Consider the following 21,632-nt stretch of genomic DNA (forward strand, 5'->3'; position numbering starts at 1 on the left):
TTTCTGGTAGAGTCTTTAGGGTTTTCTAGATATAATATCATGTCATCTGCAAAGAGGGACAATTTTACTTCTTCTTTTCCAGTTTGGATTCCTTTGATTTCTTTTTCTTCTCTGATGGCTGTGGCTAAAACTTCCAAAACTATGTTGAATAATAGTGGTGAGAGTGGACACCCTTGTCTTGTTCCTGTTCTTAGAGGGAATTTTTTCAGTTTTTCCCCATTTAGAATGATGTTGGCTTTTGGTTTGTCATATATGGCTTTTATTATGTTGAGGTAATTTCCTTCTATGCCCATTTTCTGGAGAGCTTTTATCATAAATGGAGGTTGAACTTTGTCAAAAGCTTTTTCTGCATCTATTGAGATGATCATATGGTTTTTATCCTTCAATTTGTTGATATGATGTATCACATTGATTGATTTGCATATATTGAAGAATCCTTGCATCCCAGGGATAAACCCCACTTGATCATGGTGTATGATTCTTTTAATGTGCTGTTGGAGTCTGTTAGCTAGTATTTTGTTGAGGATTTTTGCATCTATATTCATCAGTGATATTGCCCTGTAATTTCCTTTTTTTGTGACATCTTTGTCTGGTTTTGGTATCAGGGTGATGGTGGCCTCATAGAATGAGTTTGGGATTGTTCCTGCTTCTGCTATATTTTGGAAGAGTTTGAGAAGGATAGATGTTAGCTCTTCTCGAAATGTTTGATAGAATTTGCCTTTGAATCCACCTGGCCCTGGACTTTTGTGTGTTGGGAGATTTTTAATCACTGCCTCAATTTCCATACTTGTGATTGGTCTGTTCATAGTTTCTATTTCTTCCTGGTTCAGTCTTGAAAGGTTGTACTTTTCTAAGAATTTATCCATTTCTTTCAGGTTATCCAATTTATTGGCATATAGTTGCTTGTAGTAGTCTCTCATGATGTTTTGTATTTCTGAGGTGTCCGTTGTTACTTCTCCTTTTTCATTTCTAATTCTGTTGATTTGCATCTTCTCCCTTTTTTTGTTATGAGTGTGGCTAATGGTTTATCAATTTTGTTTATCTTCTCAAAGAACCAGCTTTTAGTTTTATTAATTTTTGCTATTGCTTCCTTCCTTTCTTTTTCATTTATTTCTGATCTGATCTTTATGATTTCTTTCCTTCTGCCCACTTTGGGGTTTCTTTGTTCTTCTTTTTCTAATTGTTTTAGGTGTAAGGTTAGTATGTTTATTTCATATTTTTCTTGTTTCTTAAGGTAGGACTGTATTGCTGTAAACTTCCCTCTTAGAACTGCTTTTGCTGCATCCCATAGGTTTTGGGTTGTTTTGTCTTCATTGTCATTTGTTTCTAGATATTTTTTGATTTCCTCTTGATTTCTTTAATTATTTCTTGGTTGTTTAATAGTGAATTGTTTAGCCTCCATGTGATTGTATTTTTTACAGTTTTTTTCCTGTAATTGATATCTAGTCTCATGGTGTGGTGATCTGAGAAGATGCTTGATATGATTTCAGTTTTCTTGCATTTGCCAATGTTTGATTTGTGACCCAAGATGTGATCTATCCTGGAGAATGTTCCATGTGCACTTGAGAAGAAAGTATATTCCATCATTTTTGGATGGAATGTCCTATAAATATCAATTAAGTCGAGATGGTCTAATGGGTCATTTAAAGCTTGTGTGTCTTTATTTATTTTCTATTTGGATGATCTGTCCATTGATGTAAGTGGGGTGTTCAAGTCTCCCACTATTATTGTGTTACTGTCAATTTCCCCTTTTATGGCTGTTAGTATTTGCCTTATGTATTGAGGTGCTCTTATGTTGGGTGCATAGATATTTACCATTGTGATATGTTCTTCTTGGATGGATCCCTTGATCATTATGTAGTGTCCTTCCTTGTCTCTTGTAATAGTCTTTACTTTCAAGTCTAATTTGTCTGATATGAGGATTGCTACTCCAGCTTTCTTTTGACTTCCATTTGCATGGAATATCTTTTTCCATCCCTTTCCTTTCAGTCTATATGTATCCCTTGGTCTGAAGTGGGTTTCTTGTAGGCAGCATCTAGAAGGGTCTTGTTTTTGTATCCATTCAGCCAGTCTGTGTCTTTTGGTTGGAGCATTTAATCCATTTACATTTAAGGTGATTATTGACATGTGTGTTCCAATTACCATTTTCTTAATTGTTTTGGGTTTGTATTTGTAGGTGTTTTCTTTTTCTTGTTTTTCCTACTTAGAAAATTTCCTTTAGCACTTGTTGTAAGGCTGGTTTGGTGGTGCTGAATTCTCTTAACTTTTGCTTGTCTGGAAAGCTTTTGATTTCTCCCTCAAATCTGAATGAGATTCTTGCTGGGTCGAGTATTCTTGGCTGTAGGTTTTTCTCTTTCAGGACTTGCAGTATATCCTGCCATTCCCTTCTGGCCTGCAGAGTTTCTGCAGAATGATCAGCTGTTATCCTTATGGGTTTTCCCTTATATGTTATTTGTTGCTTTTCTCTTGCTGCTTTTAATGTTTTTTCTTTGTGTTTAATTGTTGTTAGTTTGATTAATATGTGCCTTGGTGTATTTCTCTTTGGGTTTATTCTGTATGGGACTCTCTGTGCTTCTTGGACTTGATTAATTATTTCCTTTCCCATGTTGGGGAAGTTTTCCCCTATAACCTCTTCAAATATTTTCTCAGACCCTTTCTTTTTTCTTCTTCTTCTGGGATGCCTATAATTCGAATGTTGGTACACTTAATGTTATCACTGAGGTCTCTGAGACTGTCTTCTAATCTTTTTATTCTTTTTTCTTTTTCCTGCTCTGTGGCAGTTATTTCCCCAATTCTATCTTCCAACTCACTTATTCGTTCTTCTGCCTCAGTCATTCTGCTGGTTATACTATCTATAGTATTTTTTTAAATAAATTTATTTATTTATTGGCCTTGTTGGGTCTTTTTTGCTGTGCACAGACTTTCTTTTTAGTTGCAGTGAGTGGGGGCTACTCTTCATTGTGGTGAGCAGGCTTTGTTGCGTAGCACGGGCTCTAAGCACATTGGCTTCAGTAATTGCAGCACATGGGCTCAATAGTTGTGGCTCACCGGCTCTAAAGTGCAGGCTCAATAGTTGTGGTGCACGGGCTTAGTTGCTCCACAGCATGTGGGATCTTCCTGGAGCAGGGATTGAACCCATGTCCCCTGCATTGGCAGGTGGATTCTCAACCACTGCACCACCTAGGAAGCCCCTATCTATAGTATATTTAATTTTATTTATTTTGTTATCCATTGCTGTTTGTTTGTTCTTTAGTGCTTCTGAGTTCCTATGAACTGTTTCTTGTACTTTATTTTGTTATCGAGATTTTTGTATCATATTTACTATCATTACTCTGAATTCTTTTTCAGGCATTTTTCTAGTTCCTCTTCATTTATTTGATCTTGTGGGGTTTTTTCCTGCTCCTTTGCCTGCATTGTGTTTCTTTGTTTCCTCATGGTAGTCCAAACTTCTGGGGTTGCTTGTCCCGGTGATAAAGGGGTTTATAGAAGACTGTCCAAGCCCCAGACTAATGTACGAGTGTTGGGTTAAACAAATACTAAGTCTAGGAAACACATACATGTGTAAGATACACAATTACTGAATCCATTAGGACATAAGGCTCTTGAAAGACCTGACAGAGGAACTCCAGTATGCTATCAGATATTCAAAGAGAAACCCAACAGAAATTGACAGCCAAAACAGAACAAAACAGAAACAAAAGCAAAAACAAACAAACAAACAAATAACACCTTACACTTAAAAACACAAATTGAAAGCTAGGATGAAACATAAAAAAGAGCTAGAGTACCACCAGACAGAATGGAGATTCTCAGAATGAAATTAGACAATTGTATTAAGAACTGAGATAAAGACAAAAACCTAATATTAAATACCAAGGCAGTGTGTCATCTGGAGAATAGAGCAAGGAGTCTGAACAGATTGACAGTGTTGCTTATATGTTAAGATAAAATAAACTAAAAATGGATGGAAGACAGGGGAACAGAAGATTGTAGTGTGCCTGGAAATATGTAAATAAAAAGAAGGAAATAGAAATGTATAAAGGATATAGATGAAAGGAAGGTAGGAGAGATATATAGTCTGTATTACCAAAACCTTAGCTAGAAATAGAAGTATATAAAAAGGCTAAAAATAAAAATAGAATAAAAAATAGAATTAAAAAATATGTTATAATACTTGTGGATCCTTTAGGACTAAGATCATAATTAATAAAAAAAACAAAAAAAAAAAACTGGAACTAATCCCAGAATGGACCCAGAATAGAATTGGTACTAATATTTGTTTCCTTAGAGTCTCATCTGTAGGTGTCCTTCTACTTGCCTTGGGTTTTTTGTATTATTCTGTGACCAGCAGAGCTTCCTTTATTGTTCATCTGTAAGCATTGGTGTGTGGGGAGGAAGAGGGTACAATAGTGGCTCCTTCCCCTGGGAGTGAGTGAGCAGTGGCACTCTATCATTTCAGTTGGGCTTGGAGGTGTCTGTTGCAGAGGCGCACTGGTGGCTCAGGTGTAAACAGAATGTCTCAGAGCTGGGCCTCTCTCCAGGCTTCTTTGTTCTCAGCAACTTCCCTGCTGCCGGCTTTCAAAGGGGTTTTAAGCTAGCCCCGCCCGAGGGCCTGAGGGTCCCTGTTATCCCTGAGTGCCTTAGGTGGCCCACAGGGGTCCCTCCACTGCCCACTGCAGGTGCCGAACGAGAGAGAGAGGCTATGCCCGTGGCTCCTCCCCGCTGCCCATGAGCCTGCAGCATGCAACTACCATCATGGCCAGGCAGCTCTCAGGGGCAGGCACTCCTCGCCGCAGACCTCTTCCCTCCTGTCCTCTCAGTCCATCACCTTACTGGCAACAATTTTTCTCACCCTGAACCAGCTCTCTGGTTCCCACACTCCTGCTCGCAGACCTTCTGTTCAGCTGTGAATCGCCGTCTCAGTCTGGGAACACTGAGCTGTGTTGCGGACCCTCCATGCGTTTCTCACTCCCTCCTGTCTGCCACAGCTCAGCTGCTTCACCCTCTTTGAGCTGTTGTAGATGCCTCCCTACCGGTTATGTCCTTGAGGTCCTTTCTTGTGTCTGAGGTCATCTGCTGGTGTTCAGTTGGTTCTCTGTGGGATTTATTGCATCTTTTGGTGTGTTCCCAATGCATCTGTGGAGAGGGAGGCATTCCACGTCCCTCTACTTTGCCGCCATCTTTTCCGATCCTCACTTAGAAAATTATGGCTCCATTTTGCAGATTATCACTGTGTGGCTTGGGGGTTGATAGTCCTGGTGACAGCTGTTCCTAGAACCCCCTCCCTGCTTTCCTGCAGAAGCTTGTTACCCAGCCCTCACGAACTGCGAACTGCGCGGTGCGGGCTTCCTTGGGACAGCCATTTTGGCTTTTAGTCTTTTTGGGAATTTTGATCTTAAAAAACCCTGATTTTGTAGCATCTGAACTTTTAGGATCAAACATCCATCACATTTGAAATTCATCACTGAAATTTCTTCATTTGGAAAATTAGCTATTTCAAGAAGGGGTTTATAAAATTATAAAAATTATACATCTAAAAAACACATATACAAGAACACATGCATACATATATAACTTAACATTCATGGTCAGCTGGCCTTCATTTGCCTTTGAATATACCAATAAATAAGTTTTCTAATTTGAAATCCATTATAAATATATTATATATTAAAATGTATTCTAATTTATTTATAAATTTATTCTAATTTATATGCATAGAAATTTTAGGACTAGGTTTTCAATATGTAAAAACCCCAACTTCCTGGGATTTTGATTGCATTGAATCTATAGAAAAAACTGTGGAAAACTAATACTTTAAAAATATTGGGTCTTCCAATCCTGAATACAATATAACTCTTTATTTATTAAGATATACATTGGTTTCCTTTGTTAGTGGTGTGTAATATTCATTATATAAATACTGCTTTTATTTTGTTATACATATATATAATATGTATATATATATATTTCATTTTTTGGTGCTATTATAAGTGGCATTCTTTTTAAAATTTCAAATTCCAATTTTTTATTCCTGGTTTGTAGGATATAGATTAACTTATATATTGACATTTTATCCTGCAACCTGTAACATGTAAGTTGTATAATGTAAACTCGTATGTTAATTTGCTCTACTTTTTCTGGCTTTTTAAGGGAGAAGTTTAGATTATTGGTTTAAGACCCATCTTCTCTATTATAAACACAATGCTATAATTTTCTTTCTCAGTACTGCTTTAGTCACATTCAACAAATTTAGATATGCTGTATTTTAATTTCCATTCAATTCTAAATAGTCTAACTTATTTTTACTTTTTCTTTGATCCATTAATTTTTTAGATATGTTTTATTTAATTTCTAAATGGTTTGAGGGCATTCCAGCAGTTACTTCTGGTTTAATTTTATTATAGACAGAGAACATTTTACAGGACTTCTATTCTTTTATATTTGTTAAGATTTGTGTGATAGTTCATAATGTGCACTATCTTGGAGAATATTACTTTTGCATTTGAAAAAAAGTATATTCTGATTCTGCTGTTGTTGGGTAGAGTTCTATAAATTTCAATGTTTAGTTGGCTAATAGTCTTGCTTAGATCCTTTATATCCTTACTAATTTTCTGTTTACTTGTTATATCAATTACTTAAAGTGGAGTGTTGAACTATTCAACTATAAATATAGATTTATTTCTCCTTTCAGTCTATCATTTTTTTCTGCTTTAGGTCTGTTGTAAGGAGTATACACATATAGGATCATTATGTCTTCTTAGAGCTGATGTTCATCTAATTGTTTTTCTTCATTGACTCTATCTTGATGAAGATAGACAGATGTAGACAAATGTTCTAACATTATGTTTTTCTTTTTGAGAAGAGACAGGAAACATCCCACAGTAAAAACTACCACATTGGAGAAAAGCTCTTCTTGGAGATTTTGTGGCAAAGAAGACTCTCCATTTATAGTACTGATGATGTGCTGAACAGATTGATGACTTATTTTATTTTATCATTATTATTATTTTGCTGGGTTGATATTATGGACATGTTCTTTGTTTCTCTCATATTCTTTACTCTCCCTCAGATATTTATAGGCCACCTTTGAAGTGTGATGCCAGATACTGGGACACAAAGATGAAAACATGGGCTGTCTCCTGTCTCAGTCTGTTTACAGCATATAGTTCATAACTAGAAATTCTTAATCTCCTCCTTTGAGATTCTTATGTTTGTCTTTAGTCTGGTGCAGTTTTTAATGTCATGAGCATTTGGTTTTTGGTGTTGAAAGTATAGAAGTATAACTTTAATGCCAGGTCTGAGAAAGTCTTATGTATACTCTTTGTCTCTATTTCAATTTTGAATACCTTCAAATTGAGCACTTAAATATTAACTGCTACAATCTGATGATTTTACTTTGATCTATATATTTAATTTATTGATTGTTTTTAGTTTGCAGGAAAATGTCACTGATTAAATTCACATTGTACAGTTCAGTAGCTACAGTTTGTAGATTAAAAACACATGTGCCTTAGGAAAAAGCATGTTTTATAGAAGTTTGGATACTCTGTTTTCTCATGGTTCAATAAAAACCTCAGCCTATTGAATTTCAACTCATAGTGCAAGGCACATTGCTTTAACTAAGCCTTTTTCAGTTTGACTATGAGCATCCTATTGCTGTAAGAACCTGAAAGCTCAGCATTTCTTTTATTTGCTGATTTTATAACTAATGTGTTTCCAGTATAATAGTAAGTGCAACTGTTATTGTGAGTTTTATATATAATGTATATCTTAGAGTCTTCTAGAAACAGCAATAACAACAAGAAGTTATAGTTTTAGATCCCTAGAGTAAGAAACAAATATGTATTCAGTTATATTTACACATTTTAATAATGGATATATTAAATTAATAATAATAGCCTAAAATATTTCCTTACATAAATCTAAGGATAGCTTTAGAGTGAAAACATGAACGCATAATCTGCTATAAATGGAGAACTATGATTGATACATAGGCAACCAGGGCATGGGTTTGCTATACATCTCTCAAAGAAAGCAAATAAAGATGTGACTTACTATTTAAAATCTTTTCCTTCTGAGAATGTTTTTTAGAAAAGTCTGGAAGACTTTTTTTGCTATGCAGATGTGAGTGTGCATGTCTCATTAATTCATTTTACTAAATGCTGCATATTGTGCTATAAACTGAACTTGACCCAGCTCTCTCTTTGGAGGTCCAGTCCTGTTTAACCGGTTGACTTTTAAACATCTCTTCATAAATGTCCTTGGGGTAGCTCAAAATGTCTAATACTAAATCCCTCCACACAAAATCCTTGCTAAGTTAAGTGCTTGATCTTTCTTGATACCCAATGAATTAGAGCCTGGGATTCATTAAAGACACTACTGTCTCCCTGGCTGCTCAAGACAGAAATCTCTACCCTCTTACATCACCCACTCTATCAATTAAGTGGATTAATAAATTCTCTCCATCTCACCACTACACTCTGTTTTTAGGCTTTCAACATTCCTTATCTAAAATTCTGAAATAGCCCCAAATTAGTCCCTTTGGTTTAAAATGAGTTTCCCTACACTCCATTGTCCACATTTCTACCTTGCCTTCAGAATAAAATATAAGCTTTTATACATAATATGCCAGACTTTTTATGACATGTCTTTGCTCTGTGATTGTTTATGCTTGTTACACAAGGGCTGGACATTTGTGAAGCTACTTTCAGTCTGAACCTCATGTTCTTTTCTGTCTCCTTGTTTTTGCCCCTACAACTCTTTTAGAAAGTAAAGTCTGTCTATCCTTCCACTGACTAACTTCTATAGCATCTTTTCTGGGATTCTGTTCCTTATTCTGCCCTGATTTAGATTACCTCTTCCAACCCTGTTGGCACTTCCATGTCTACTTAATTTATCTGATCACCAGATGGGCCACAGCTTAAAGCTCACCATCTTGCGAAAGAACTCTTTGAAGAGTCTTTTCAAGGATCAACATCAGCATAGGATCTCTATCTCATCCTCTCTTTGATGTTTTCTCTGCTCTTTGTATGGTTTTTGTTTTGTTTGTATGGTTGGTCATAATTTTAATAACTAAAGCTTTTTCATTCCACTCAATCCATTAAACTACTTTTGTTCCCTTTCCCAGACAGGATTCTTACTTTAAGTGGAGTGCTGAACTAAATGATCCCTGAAGTTCCTTTTGACTGAGATTTTTGGATTTTATTATTCTGTAGTCTTTTACTTCCTGTCTACAGTACACTCATGGTACAGTACTCTCATGGAAAAATATGCAGAGTTGTATACACGATAAGCTGCAACTCTCTGTTGCCTGGACCCTAGTTTTTCTGTACGAATCAGCATATCCGTCTTTTTCTTGAGTCCCTAAGCATGCTTTCTTCTAGATGATGCTCTAGATTTGCCACTGCAATTCCCAGGCTTTCCAGCAACTCTACTCATAACTGCTTACCAGGTAGTCATATTTTAGGGATTTGCCCTGGTGTTAAAATCTTGTCAGTCTCTTCAGGTTGCTGTGAGTTTATGTAAAACAATACTTAAGATATTCTTAGCACAGTTGTTGAGAAATAATAAAGCCTCAATAAATGTATTTTTTAACACATTAAATATACACTACTCTTGTAAAACTGCAAACCATGATTCTGGAATGACACATGTCTTTGGAATGGACATATGTATGTAAGGGGAAAAAGAGGAAAAAAGTTGGCTGAAATATAAGTCAGTACAAGAGACCAGGGCATGTGAATGAAGCTGATAAACTGACCTTTGAAGTGTTTGATCTTCAGTGGTTTCAGAACTCTGTTGCTTATAAGGTAAGATTCAAAGGGCTTGAAAGATAACAAAGAATCCTTTATTTGAGTGCCATACAAATCCTGTTGCCTCTTGAAGAATTATTGAGCCACTATAAGAATTAGTTTTCTTAGGAAATGAGACTGTATTATTTCATAGTTTTTGACCATATGGGTAAAAGGCAGGGAATGATTCTCTTCTATCAGAAGTGAAAATGTTCTCTAGCTATAGTTTATATCACCATGAATCTGTGATAAGTGGAATATGTTTGTAAGAAAAGCGTCTAATCCTCGTGACTTTTAAAGCCTACCATTAAAATATTAGGGGCTTACTTTGTATCTCTTATCCTACTGCTAACTCTGATTTCAGTCAGAAAGGTAGAGGTATCCTTAGTCAAAAGTTCAAAACAAAACAGATAACCAAATTACAGACATGCTCACTTAAATTTGTTTTGTTTTGTTTTTTCCATATTCTATATCTTTCTTCTCTTTATTGCTTTTCCAGGCTTGCCTTAGAAGTCTGGAGGTTTAGCCAATTATTGTCCCACTTCTCAACACTTCATATTATATTCAATTTTGTAACTGGTCCACTCCTTAGAAACACAAAGTGCACTCAGATTTAGGTATCATGCAAAAAGTAATTGTAGATTTCATTATACCCATAGTTTCAATATGGAGCCTCTATAGCCAAAACCTTCCTATACTTTCTAATGCTATCTTTCCAATCCTACTTGAGGGGAAAAAGCCATATAAAAAATTGCAGCAAAATGAAATTAACCTCTAGCTATAATTTAGAGCCCCATGAATCTGTGGTAAATGGGGTAGGTTTAGAAGGAAAATTTCTAATCCTCGTGACTTCTAAAGGTTTCCATTAAAAATAATTAGGGGCTTACTTTTGTATCTATTATTTCACTTCCAAATTCTGTTTTTTAAAACTACCAGAGCTAGTAACATAGCCTTCTACAATAAAGCTTGATTTTTTAGAGTTGTTTTTCAGATTGGTCTTCACTCACAATATGATGAAAAGAAAAACAAATTTCTCTCTTTTTATATCTCTAGGTATGTATATATGTTTGAATATATGAATTAAAGAAAGACATTGCATATTTGTGACACAAAACAGATAGCTAGTGGGAAGCTGCTGGATAACACGAGGAGATCAACTCAATGATGGGTGATGCGTTAGAGGGCTGGGATAGGGAATGTGGGAAGGAGTCACGGGAGGGAGGGTATATGGGGATATATGTATAAATACAGTTGATTCACTTTGTTGTATGGCAGAAACTGGCACAACAGTGTAAAGCAATGATATTCCAATAAAGAGCTTAAAAAATAAATTATATATCATTAAACACAATATGTATTCTTTTTAATTACTTATGATAAAATTACCTCTATGTGAAAAAAAATTAATGTATTAATTCCAATCCCTAGAACAATAATCTGAAGAATCTTTTATTTACTCCTTTTATAGGTAAGAAAACATAGGCCCATGGGGATAGACTGGTTAGCCCAGGGCCACCAAACCAGCAAATATCAAAGCTGGAAGTCAAACTGAAGACTATTGGACTCCAAATTTCACATGTTCAATTTTAGAACATTGCTTTATTAAAATACACAAATTGAACATGGAAGAGCAAAGTCCATTGAGAGTACAGATATTGGTAAATTTAAAATACTTTTTAGGAAATTTCAGACCGGGAGAGTGATTAGGTAAAAAAAAAAGTAGTTATGAAAATAATCGAGTAAAATGTATTCTGAATTATCCCTTGCAAAGTTAAAGTGGCTAAAATACTTGTTTTAGTTGTGGGAATAGGATATAGAGTCTATATGCTGCTCATTAAGTATAATTACAAAAGTATTCAAAAAAGTCAAAATATGCAAAGTTGATGGCAGTATGATAATTGATGGAGAGAATATGATTTCAGTATTAACTAATTTTCTTCTCAGTCCTTGCCACTGTGATAGTGTTTTTCCATTGGAACATAACTGGTAGGGTGTAGGAGGAAGAATTTTATGCTCACCACCCAGACCCCATAGAGCTCAAAGAATTAGATGGTTATAGCCAATTCTAATGGCATGGCTGGGAACCACCATATAAATTTTTTTTATTTTTGCAATGCCTGAGGTATTTAGAGAAAGAGAAAAGCTATATTCAACTCTCCACCTCTTTTTTTCTTGTAACAAATTTCTTCTTAATGCAGAGATAGTCTTTATTAGAAGATAGAACCAAGGATGGATACTGTAGACAAAAGAAATGGTGATATTAGAGAGTGATCTGAGACCTATACTTGGGGAGAATTCAGTTCCTCACATTTTGCTTTGCTCCCAGAAGCAAAGAATGTGCATTTTTTTTCTCCTCAGAATCACATAATTTAAGAAACATTGACCATACATTAGGCCATAAACTAAGTCTCAGCAAATTTCAAATCATTCCCACCATAGAGAACACATATGGTTAAAATGATTATATTATTAAATTTAGCACCAAAATAAACATGTATACCTTTGATGGGGGAAAAAGAACCCAACTTCTAAGCCATTCCTATATCAAAGTATATTTCATAATTGACATTAACAAATATTTAGAGCTACATGTCAAGATTTATGGAATATTGTATTCAGAAGGAAATTTATATCTTTAGCAGCTTATATTAGAAAAGTAAAATGGCTGAAAATTAATGATCAAAAATCTCTATCAGATTGAACTTGGTGTAACCCCCCCCCCAAAAAAAAAAATCTCTATCATAAGGACTGAAAATAGGAATTGAAAAATAAATCAGAAAAAATCCAAAACAACAACAAAGATCTAACCTACAAGGCAGGGAATAATAATAAAAAAATTTTAAGTTACTGAAATACATAGTACAAAGAAAATAAAATAGAAACAATATTTGGCATGATTATTAAAGATAATAAAGAGAGAGCATAATTAATATTAATGAATAATAGAATATGATCTCAGGTAAAACAGTTAAAATAATTTAAAAAAATTATAAGCAATTTCATGTTAAGGAATTTGAAATCTTAGAAAGAAATAACAAATAATTTCTTAGGCAGATAAAATGAAACTACTACCTAAAATGAAAATAAGAGGAATTATAAAATCTAAAGTGTTATAAATTTATTATAAGAATTGAATTTGAAGTTATCTTCCTACAGAAACACAAGCTTCAAACATTAAAGGATCAGATGATTCCAAGCTTATGTAAACTGCTTTCCAGAGAATAGAAAACCAGGACAAATCTCTTTTAATGGACCCAGTGTTACTTTCATACAAAATCCTTTAAAAGGTTATAACATAAATGATAATCTCAGGACAATTTCACTCATGAGCATAAATGTAAAAGTCCTAAATGAAATATCATCAAGATGAATCTAGCCCTGTATTATTAAAATGGACATCATGCCCAAGTTGGTTTGATCCTAGGAATACAAGGATATTTTACCATTAGAAAATCTGTTTAGGTTCTCTACCACTATAAGATATCATGGAGAAAGAACATATGATTATATCAATAGGCAAAAAAAATTCAAATATTAATCAAACTAGGAATTAAAAGAAACTTTTTAATCCTAATAATGAGAATCTAGTAATCTCCAAATCAAACACACAATTAATGGGGTAATATTAAAAATTATACCAGGATACCCGCTATGACCAGTTCTATTCAACACAGTATTGGAAACTCTAGCCAGTGCAGTATGATGAGGAAAACAAATGATAGATATTAAGATTGAAAGGAAACAAAATTTTCATTATATCAGACTAGAATTTTCTACAACTTAAAAGATTGGATTGTTACCAATGGATTGTTAGAATTACTGAGTGCAGCAAGAATGGTACAGCAAGAAAGGTACAGCAAGAATAATTCTTATATACTAGAAATGTAAATTTGGAAAATTTAATATTTAAAAAGACAGCATTTGTTCATCTAAATTCTGAGTTCTCATCAAAGGAAATTTTTTTTTCCTATTTCTTCAATTTTGTGTCCATATGAGATGATGGGTATTTACTAAACTTACTGTGGTCATCATTACATGATGTATGAAAGCCAAATCATTATGCTGTACACTTTAAACTTTTACAGTGCTGTATGTCAATCATATCTCAATAACACTGGGAGAAAAGTAAAAGAATAGAATGAACAAAAATAAAGATAAAAAGACAGAATTAGTAATAGCAATGATGATATCAAGGAATAAATTTAACAAAATAGATGAGAGATTTTTTTAAATTAATTTTATTTATTTATTTATTTTTTGGGGGGGTACACCAAGTTCAATCATCTGTTTTTATACACATATCCCCGTATTCCCTCCCTCCCTCGACTCCCCCCCCCCTCGAGTCCCCCCCACCCTCCCCATCCCAGTCCTCCAAGGCGTCATCCATTATCGAGTTGAACTCCCTTTGTTATACAACAACTTCCCACTGGCTATGTATTTTACAGTTGGTAGTATATATATGTCTGTGCTACTCTCTCGTTTCGTCTCAGCTTCCCCTTCACCCCCCGCCCCCTCCCAAACCTTGAGTTCTCCAGTCCATTCTCTGCATCTGCGTCCTTGTTCTTGTCACTGAGTTCATCAGTACCATTTTTAGATTCCGTATATGTGAGTTAGCATACTATATTTGTCTTTCTCTTTCTGACTTACTTCACTCTGTATGACAGACTGTAGTTCTATCCACCTCATTAGATATAGCTCCATCTCATCCCTTTTTATGGCTGAGTAATATTCCATTGTATATATATGCCACATCTTCTTTATCCATTCATTTGTTGATGGGCATTTAGGTTGCTTCCATGTCCTGACTATTGTAAATAGTGCTGCAATAAACATTATGGTACATGTTTCTTTTGGGATTATGATTTTCTTTGGGTATATGCCCAGGAGTGGGATTACTGGATCATATGGTAGTTCTATTTGTAGTTTTTTAAGGAACCTCCAAATTGTTTTCCATAGTGGCTGTACCAACTTACATTCCCACCAACAGTGCAGGAGAGTTCCCTTTTCTCCACAAGATGAGAGATCTTCATGGAGAAAAATATACATGTTACTGAAACCCATTTTAGAAGTTCTAAATATATGTAGAATTTTACCAGAAATGATAATGGTTAAAAATTCTATATCATTATGTTATAAACAGTATTCAAATGCTTTATACCCATTCATTCTTATAATTCCCATAACAATCATATGAGATAGAAACTATTATTATTCTAATTTTACATATAAGACAACAAGAGGTACAGAGAGGTTAAATGACTTTCCTTTTGCTATCTAGCTAGTGGATGGGGTTGTAGGATTCAAATCAGCAGACTTTCTCCAGAACCTCTGTACTTAAACATGGACAATACTACCTCTTCAATAAAATGTTAAGATAGTCCATTACTGATGAAGAGGTAGGGAGCTAGATTAAGGAAAATAAATACAAACCTCAGAAAAAATCCACCATTATTATACGACAGAAGCACCATTCCAGATTAGTGAGAAAGCATATTTAGTAAATGATAATAGGACAATTGGCTCTCCATACAAATAAAATAAAATTGGATGCCTATCTCATACTTTATGCAGCAATCAGTTAAAATTTGAGTGGGAAAAAAAACCCTCAAGTTTTTAGGTGATAAAATAAGAAAATATCTTTAGGATTTGAAGTGGAGAAGGGTTTCTTTAAAAAGACACAAAATTCCCAAACAATTAAAAGGGAAATTAATTCTTTTCATTAATGTCATTATTTTAAAAATGAAAGATAACTTACATTCTGGAACAGAAGATATTTGCAAACAGAGAGAATTTTTAAATTTGTATTTGCAAAGATGATTCATTCTCTATCTTTCATTCATTTATAAATTAAAATAAACTATTCAGTTACATATATATGGTACATATCCTGAAGTTAACAGATAATCAAACAAGAGTCACCAATAGGCCTACAAAATGATCCTCATCCTTTCTAATAATCACTAATGATCATGTATTATCTCAGGGACAAATGAAAGAAGAATGCACAACATACAATAACTGTTTGAAATAGTATTGCTTGACAGTGATAAACAGGAAATAATTTGTGTTTAATATGAGAAGAGATAACTATGCTATGTTTATACAGTACAGTTAATGTGCAGAGAAAATTAAAATACAGCTACATGTATCTTTCAAGTACAATGTTTCAATTAAAAAGCAAATAGAATAGAAAAAATATGATTTACATAAAGTTTCAAAAGTTTTCAAATGAAACAAGATAATGTTTGACAAATATGGTTGTTATAAAATCATGCAAAGAAATGAAATATATGTCTGGATAAGTGAGAACCTTTGGTAAGTGGGGGAGGGTGACATAGGGGTTGGAATTAGGTAAAGAAGAAACATCAATCATATTCAAATTGATTTTTGAAGCTGTGTTTTGGGGATTAAAGAGTTTGCTGTATTATTCTATATAGTTTTTATATCAAAAATAATTAAAACAATAAGGAATGGGAAAAATCCTAATCAATAAGAAACTAAGAATCCTTCTTCTAAAAACAAACAAGCCAAACCAAATGAAACCACTGAATCAAGGACGCAAAGATTTTATACTTCAAAAATGGAACCTATTTAAACCACACACAGGTCCTCCTAGGGAAAAAAAATATTAGCCTTAAATATTCTTCTGATTAAAATAAAAGACAAATAAAATTAACTTAGTGGACTTCCTAGGTTGCACAGTGGTTAAGAATCTGCCTGCCAATGCAGGGGACACGGGTTTGAGCCCTGCTCTGGGAAGATTCCACATGCCTCGGAGCAGCTAAGCCTGTGCACCACAACTATTGAGCCTGTGGTCTAGAGCCCATGAGCCACAACTATTGAGCCGGTGTGCCACAACTATTGAAGCCCATATGCCTAGAGCCCATACTCTGCAGCAAGAGAAGCCGCTACAGTGAGGAGCCTGTGCACCGCAATGAAGAGCAGCCCCCGTTCACAGCAACTAGAGAAAGCCCGTGTGCAGCAACGAAGACCCAATGCAACCAATAAATAAAATAAATAAATAATTTATAAAAAAAAAATTAACTTAGTATTCATCCTTAAGAAGTAAGCAACAAAATAAAAAACAATTAGATTAGAAGATCATTTATAAAGATAACAATTAGAAATTGAAGTAAATGAATGAATGGAAACAATAAAGATTCCAAATGCAGCTCCATAAATAATAATAAAATAGTTAATTTCTGAAAGCCTAATAAAAGAAAGATAAAAAAAGAGATACTCAATATTCAGACTGAGATGAGTATGTAACTACAGGTATAAAACAGATTAAATAAAAATACCAAAGATCATTGAGTGCTACTCTATGGTTATAAATTTGAAAATCTAGAAGAAATGCTGTCTTACCAAAACAAAAACTATCCATACTGATATAAAATAAGTAAACAACTTATCCTAAAAACTTACTAAAAAATTGTAAGTAAAAAGGCTAAAACTTACATAAGAAAATATTGGGCTGGCCAAAAACTTCGTTCGCGGTTTTCTGTACCAGAACAAACTTCTTGGCCAACCCAGTAGAAAGGTAATTTCAAAATCTAGGAAGTGCAGATTTTACATATGAATTTATATAACCTTTAGAACTAAGTTTCCCAAACAGTGTTCAGTGACATACTGTTGTGTCTAGATCAGCATTGTGGTGTCTCAGGAACTTAAGTCACTCTTAAAAATTAATGGAATTCCCTCAAAGAGCTTTTGTTTATGTGGATTATGTTTTTCAATATTTACTGTTTTAGAAATGAAATGTGAGAAATTTTTAAAATATTTTAAGATAACAATAATAAATACATTTCATGTTAACTGAAAACAAATTTTTAGTGAAAAATAACATTTTCCAAAATAAGGTGAGTCATAGAAACGGTGTCATTGTTTTTACATTAAAAAGAAAAATCTCTTTACTGTCTAGTTTAACAGAGGATAACTTGATTATCATATATGATTTTCTATTCAATCTGTTGCAATGTGATGTTTAGATTGAAACACAGAAAGGAAATTTGGCCTCATACAGATATGTAGTTGGAAAAAGGAAGCACATTTTCATAGTCTTTTCACATAATTGCAAATATTTTTTTATACTACCCTAAAATTTGACAGATGGCAATTTCTTCTTTTTTTCACATTTTAAACCTCTTTATTGGAATATAATTGCTTTACACTATTGTGCCAGGTTTTGCTGTACAACAAAGTGAATCATCTGTATTTATACATATATCCCCATATCCGCTCCCTCCCGCGACTCCCTCCCACCCTCCCTATCCCATCCCAGCAAGTCATCGTCCATCATCAAGTTGATCTCCCTGTTTTATGCAGCAGTTTCCCACTAGCATGCTAACCCATATATATGGAATCTAAAAAAAATGGTACTGATGAACTCAGTGACAGGGCAGGAATAAAGATGCAGTTGTAGAGAACGGACTTGAGGACACTGGGTGGGGGGCGAAGGGGAAGCTGGGACGAAGCGAGAGAATAGTATTGACCTATATACACTACTATATATGAAACAGATGGCAGTTTCTTAAAGGTTAGTTTCAATGTAGAATCTTAAACTTATAAAAACTTTTCATCTTTAGTTGAATTAAACCTTTCATATTCAGTTAAATTGGTCTGTCTTAGATGTTGAATGAATATTTTATTATTATTTTAAAACACATTGGTCAAATGGAAAAATATTAGTTTCCCGAGTTATGCAGATCTTCCAAATGTTGATGCTTTTCATTATACAACATAAAAATAACACTTGCTAATATCACCACTCATTTCATCAGAAAAGACTGTAACTTGTGAAAGGCTCTCCCCCTTATTGTGGAGGATACAAGTCTTTCAAAATTCTAATTTTTGCTTGAAAGCTTGAATTTCATTATTGGCAACAAATACTGTGAGTTTTTCTTAAAATGGTATGCTTACTTCATTTATTTTTGAGACAATGTCTGCCAAATAACTCTGTCTGGATAGTCAGTTTGTCAGTTATCCTTTCTTGTAAAAATATGTTTAATGGAAAAAGCAAGAATCCAGCCTGTAAGTCAAAAAAAGAGATTATGTAAATATTGTTCTTTGAGACAACCACTGTACTTTTGGTATGAAGCAGAAGTGCTCTATATGTATGTCCTATTTTGTCACACAGATTATTAAAAATATAAACTCGTGTTGATATTTAATAAAATAATATTTTTTTCATCAAGGACATTTGTAAGTAGACTAGATTTTTCTCTCTTTTCCTGTGTGTGGTGGTAAAAAATACAATGAATACCAGTAAAGTTTGGTATTCATGCTAAGATGCCAGAGTTTTACCCATCAATGCTTTTACTTTAATAGTGCAAATATCATTACAGTAAAGTTTGCAAATAACACCTTTTATTATGAAAACTGTTTTTACTTTCTAGACTCCTGAAATGATCTTGAGGACTACTCAGTGTCAAAAGAACAGATTTTAGGAAATTTGAGTCTAGAGATAATGGGTTACAAGTGTACATATACATTGATGCTTCAAATTTTACAGTGATAGAGAAAGGAATAATTATAAAAATTACAAAAAAGTGATGGAGATCTTGCCTTATCAGATTGTAAATATTCTTTAATAAAGCCTAAAATTCACAGATATAAGGAAATAGCACAGCAAAAGCCATATAGATCAGTGAATCAGACTGTAGAGTTGAGGTCCAGAAAGGGATTCAAATATATTCTGGAATAAAATAAATGAAAATATGGCATTTTAATTAAGTGGGGGGAAAACGTGGCTTATGTAATCTATGGTACTATCATTGATTTGCAAACAATCTAGATCTGGTTGGAAAAAAATCAGATATATTTATAATATATTGTGCCAAATAAATTCTAGAGAGATTTTCTTTTTAATATGTCAATCCCAATCTCCCAATTCATCCCACCCCCCCTTTCTCCTTGGTATCCATATGTTTGTTCTCTACATCTTATATATTTTTTAAAAGGAAAAATTTAAAAGAATTAAAAAGAAAATTAAGATTATATTTGTGAAAATTTGGAGGAGGATCTTCCTAAATAAGACTAAGAAATTAAACTATATATATAGGGGTGGGAGGAAAGCAAAAAATAATGAATGCTAGATTGGCATCAGAATAATTATGAAACATATACAATCATTTATTAACGGTAATAAACAAAAACTTCCTACAATTAATAAGAAAAAAACAAACTACCCAATAGAACACTGAAGAAAAGATAAGAATCAACAGTTAGGAAAGAAAATTGAAATGTTTAATAAACTTGAAAAATTCTCAGTTTTACTCATGCTTAGGGAAATATAAATGAAAGCAAAACAAGATACTTCCTTTCATTGTCAAATTAGCAAAATAAAGAATGATAACTTCCAGTGATGACTAGAGGAGGGAAAATGTCCTAATGGGGATTGTAAATTATCTGTAATATACGTGAAAATAATCTGGCAACATTTATTAAAGTAAAAACTAATATGTTTTTTTATGTTTTTAGAAATACTACTTTTGAGGAACATTTCCTTTAGAAGTAGAAAAAAAAACAGTGAATAGGCATACATGTGTAAGAATGCTGCAGTCTTGTTTATAGCATTAAATCTTAAAAGATAAAATTCTGAAATTTTGGATAGGGAATTTTTGAAATATTTCCTAAATCCCTACCATGGGATATTATGCAACAGTTAAGTATGAATTAGATCTATATGTCTGACTGGAAGAATTTCTGTGTTGAATTAAATAAAAAAAATTAGCAAAATGATATTTATAATATATAGTACTATATATGTGTATATACATACATATATATGTACATACTTGAGAAAGAAGTTGGAAATTGAGAGGGCAAATAGAGGAAGGTTATAAATTTTTCTTTTGAAATATTTTTGTGTTTGTCACCTGTTGTGATTTTATACATATGTTAAATTTTTAATGTAGTGGATATTTTGAAGAAACATTGAACACCAGAATTGTCATATTTCCAGCACTTTGCTCTCCATGCAAGTATTATGAAATGTAAGAAAAAGGAGAATAAAAATAGTTAGCTGGATAATTTAGATCAAATTATTAATTTTGGTATCCTTGTTAATTTGATGCTTGATCTAAAAACATGCATTATGACTCATTATTTCTCCATACTTCATGTATGTGTCTATCCTAATATCAAGACCACACTCTCTTTATCATGAGTAATAAATCCACATATACAACAGGACAAGTACCATTTCTCTGTTATTTAGTAGCTTTGCCTAATATTAATCCTAACGTCTTCCATACACATACAAAATATCTAACAATGAAAAAAACAAATTATTTCATTTATTTAGGTATTATTTAACAGCTCAATAAATTTTTTTCTTTTTTCTTCAGATCTTTATTGGAGTGTAATTGCTTTACAATGTTGTGTCAGTTTCCACTGTACAAAAAGTGAACCAGGTGCATTTATACACATATCCCTATATCCCCTCTCTCTTGAGCCTTCCTTTCCCACTGCTCCTATCCCACTCCTCTATATCATCACCAAGCATTGAGTTAATCTCCCTGTGCTGTGCAGCAGCTTCTCACTAGCCTTCTAGTTTTCATTTGGTAGTGTATATATGTCAATACTACTCTCTCACTTCATCCCAGCTTCGCCTTCCTCCCCTATGTCCTCAAGTACATTCTCTACATCTGTGTCTTTATTCGTGCCCTGACACTAGGTTCATAAGTACCGTGTTTTTAGATTCCACATATATGTGTTAGCATATGGTATTTGTTTTTCTCTTTCTGACTTGCTTCCCTCTGTATGACAGACTCTAGGTCCATCCACCTCCCTGCAAATAACTAAATTTTGTCCCTTTTTATGGCTGAATAATATTCCATT

This window comes from Hippopotamus amphibius, chromosome 7 (genome assembly GCF_030028045.1).
Source record: "Hippopotamus amphibius kiboko isolate mHipAmp2 chromosome 7, mHipAmp2.hap2, whole genome shotgun sequence".
Classification (NCBI taxonomy): domain Eukaryota; kingdom Metazoa; phylum Chordata; class Mammalia; order Artiodactyla; family Hippopotamidae; genus Hippopotamus; species Hippopotamus amphibius.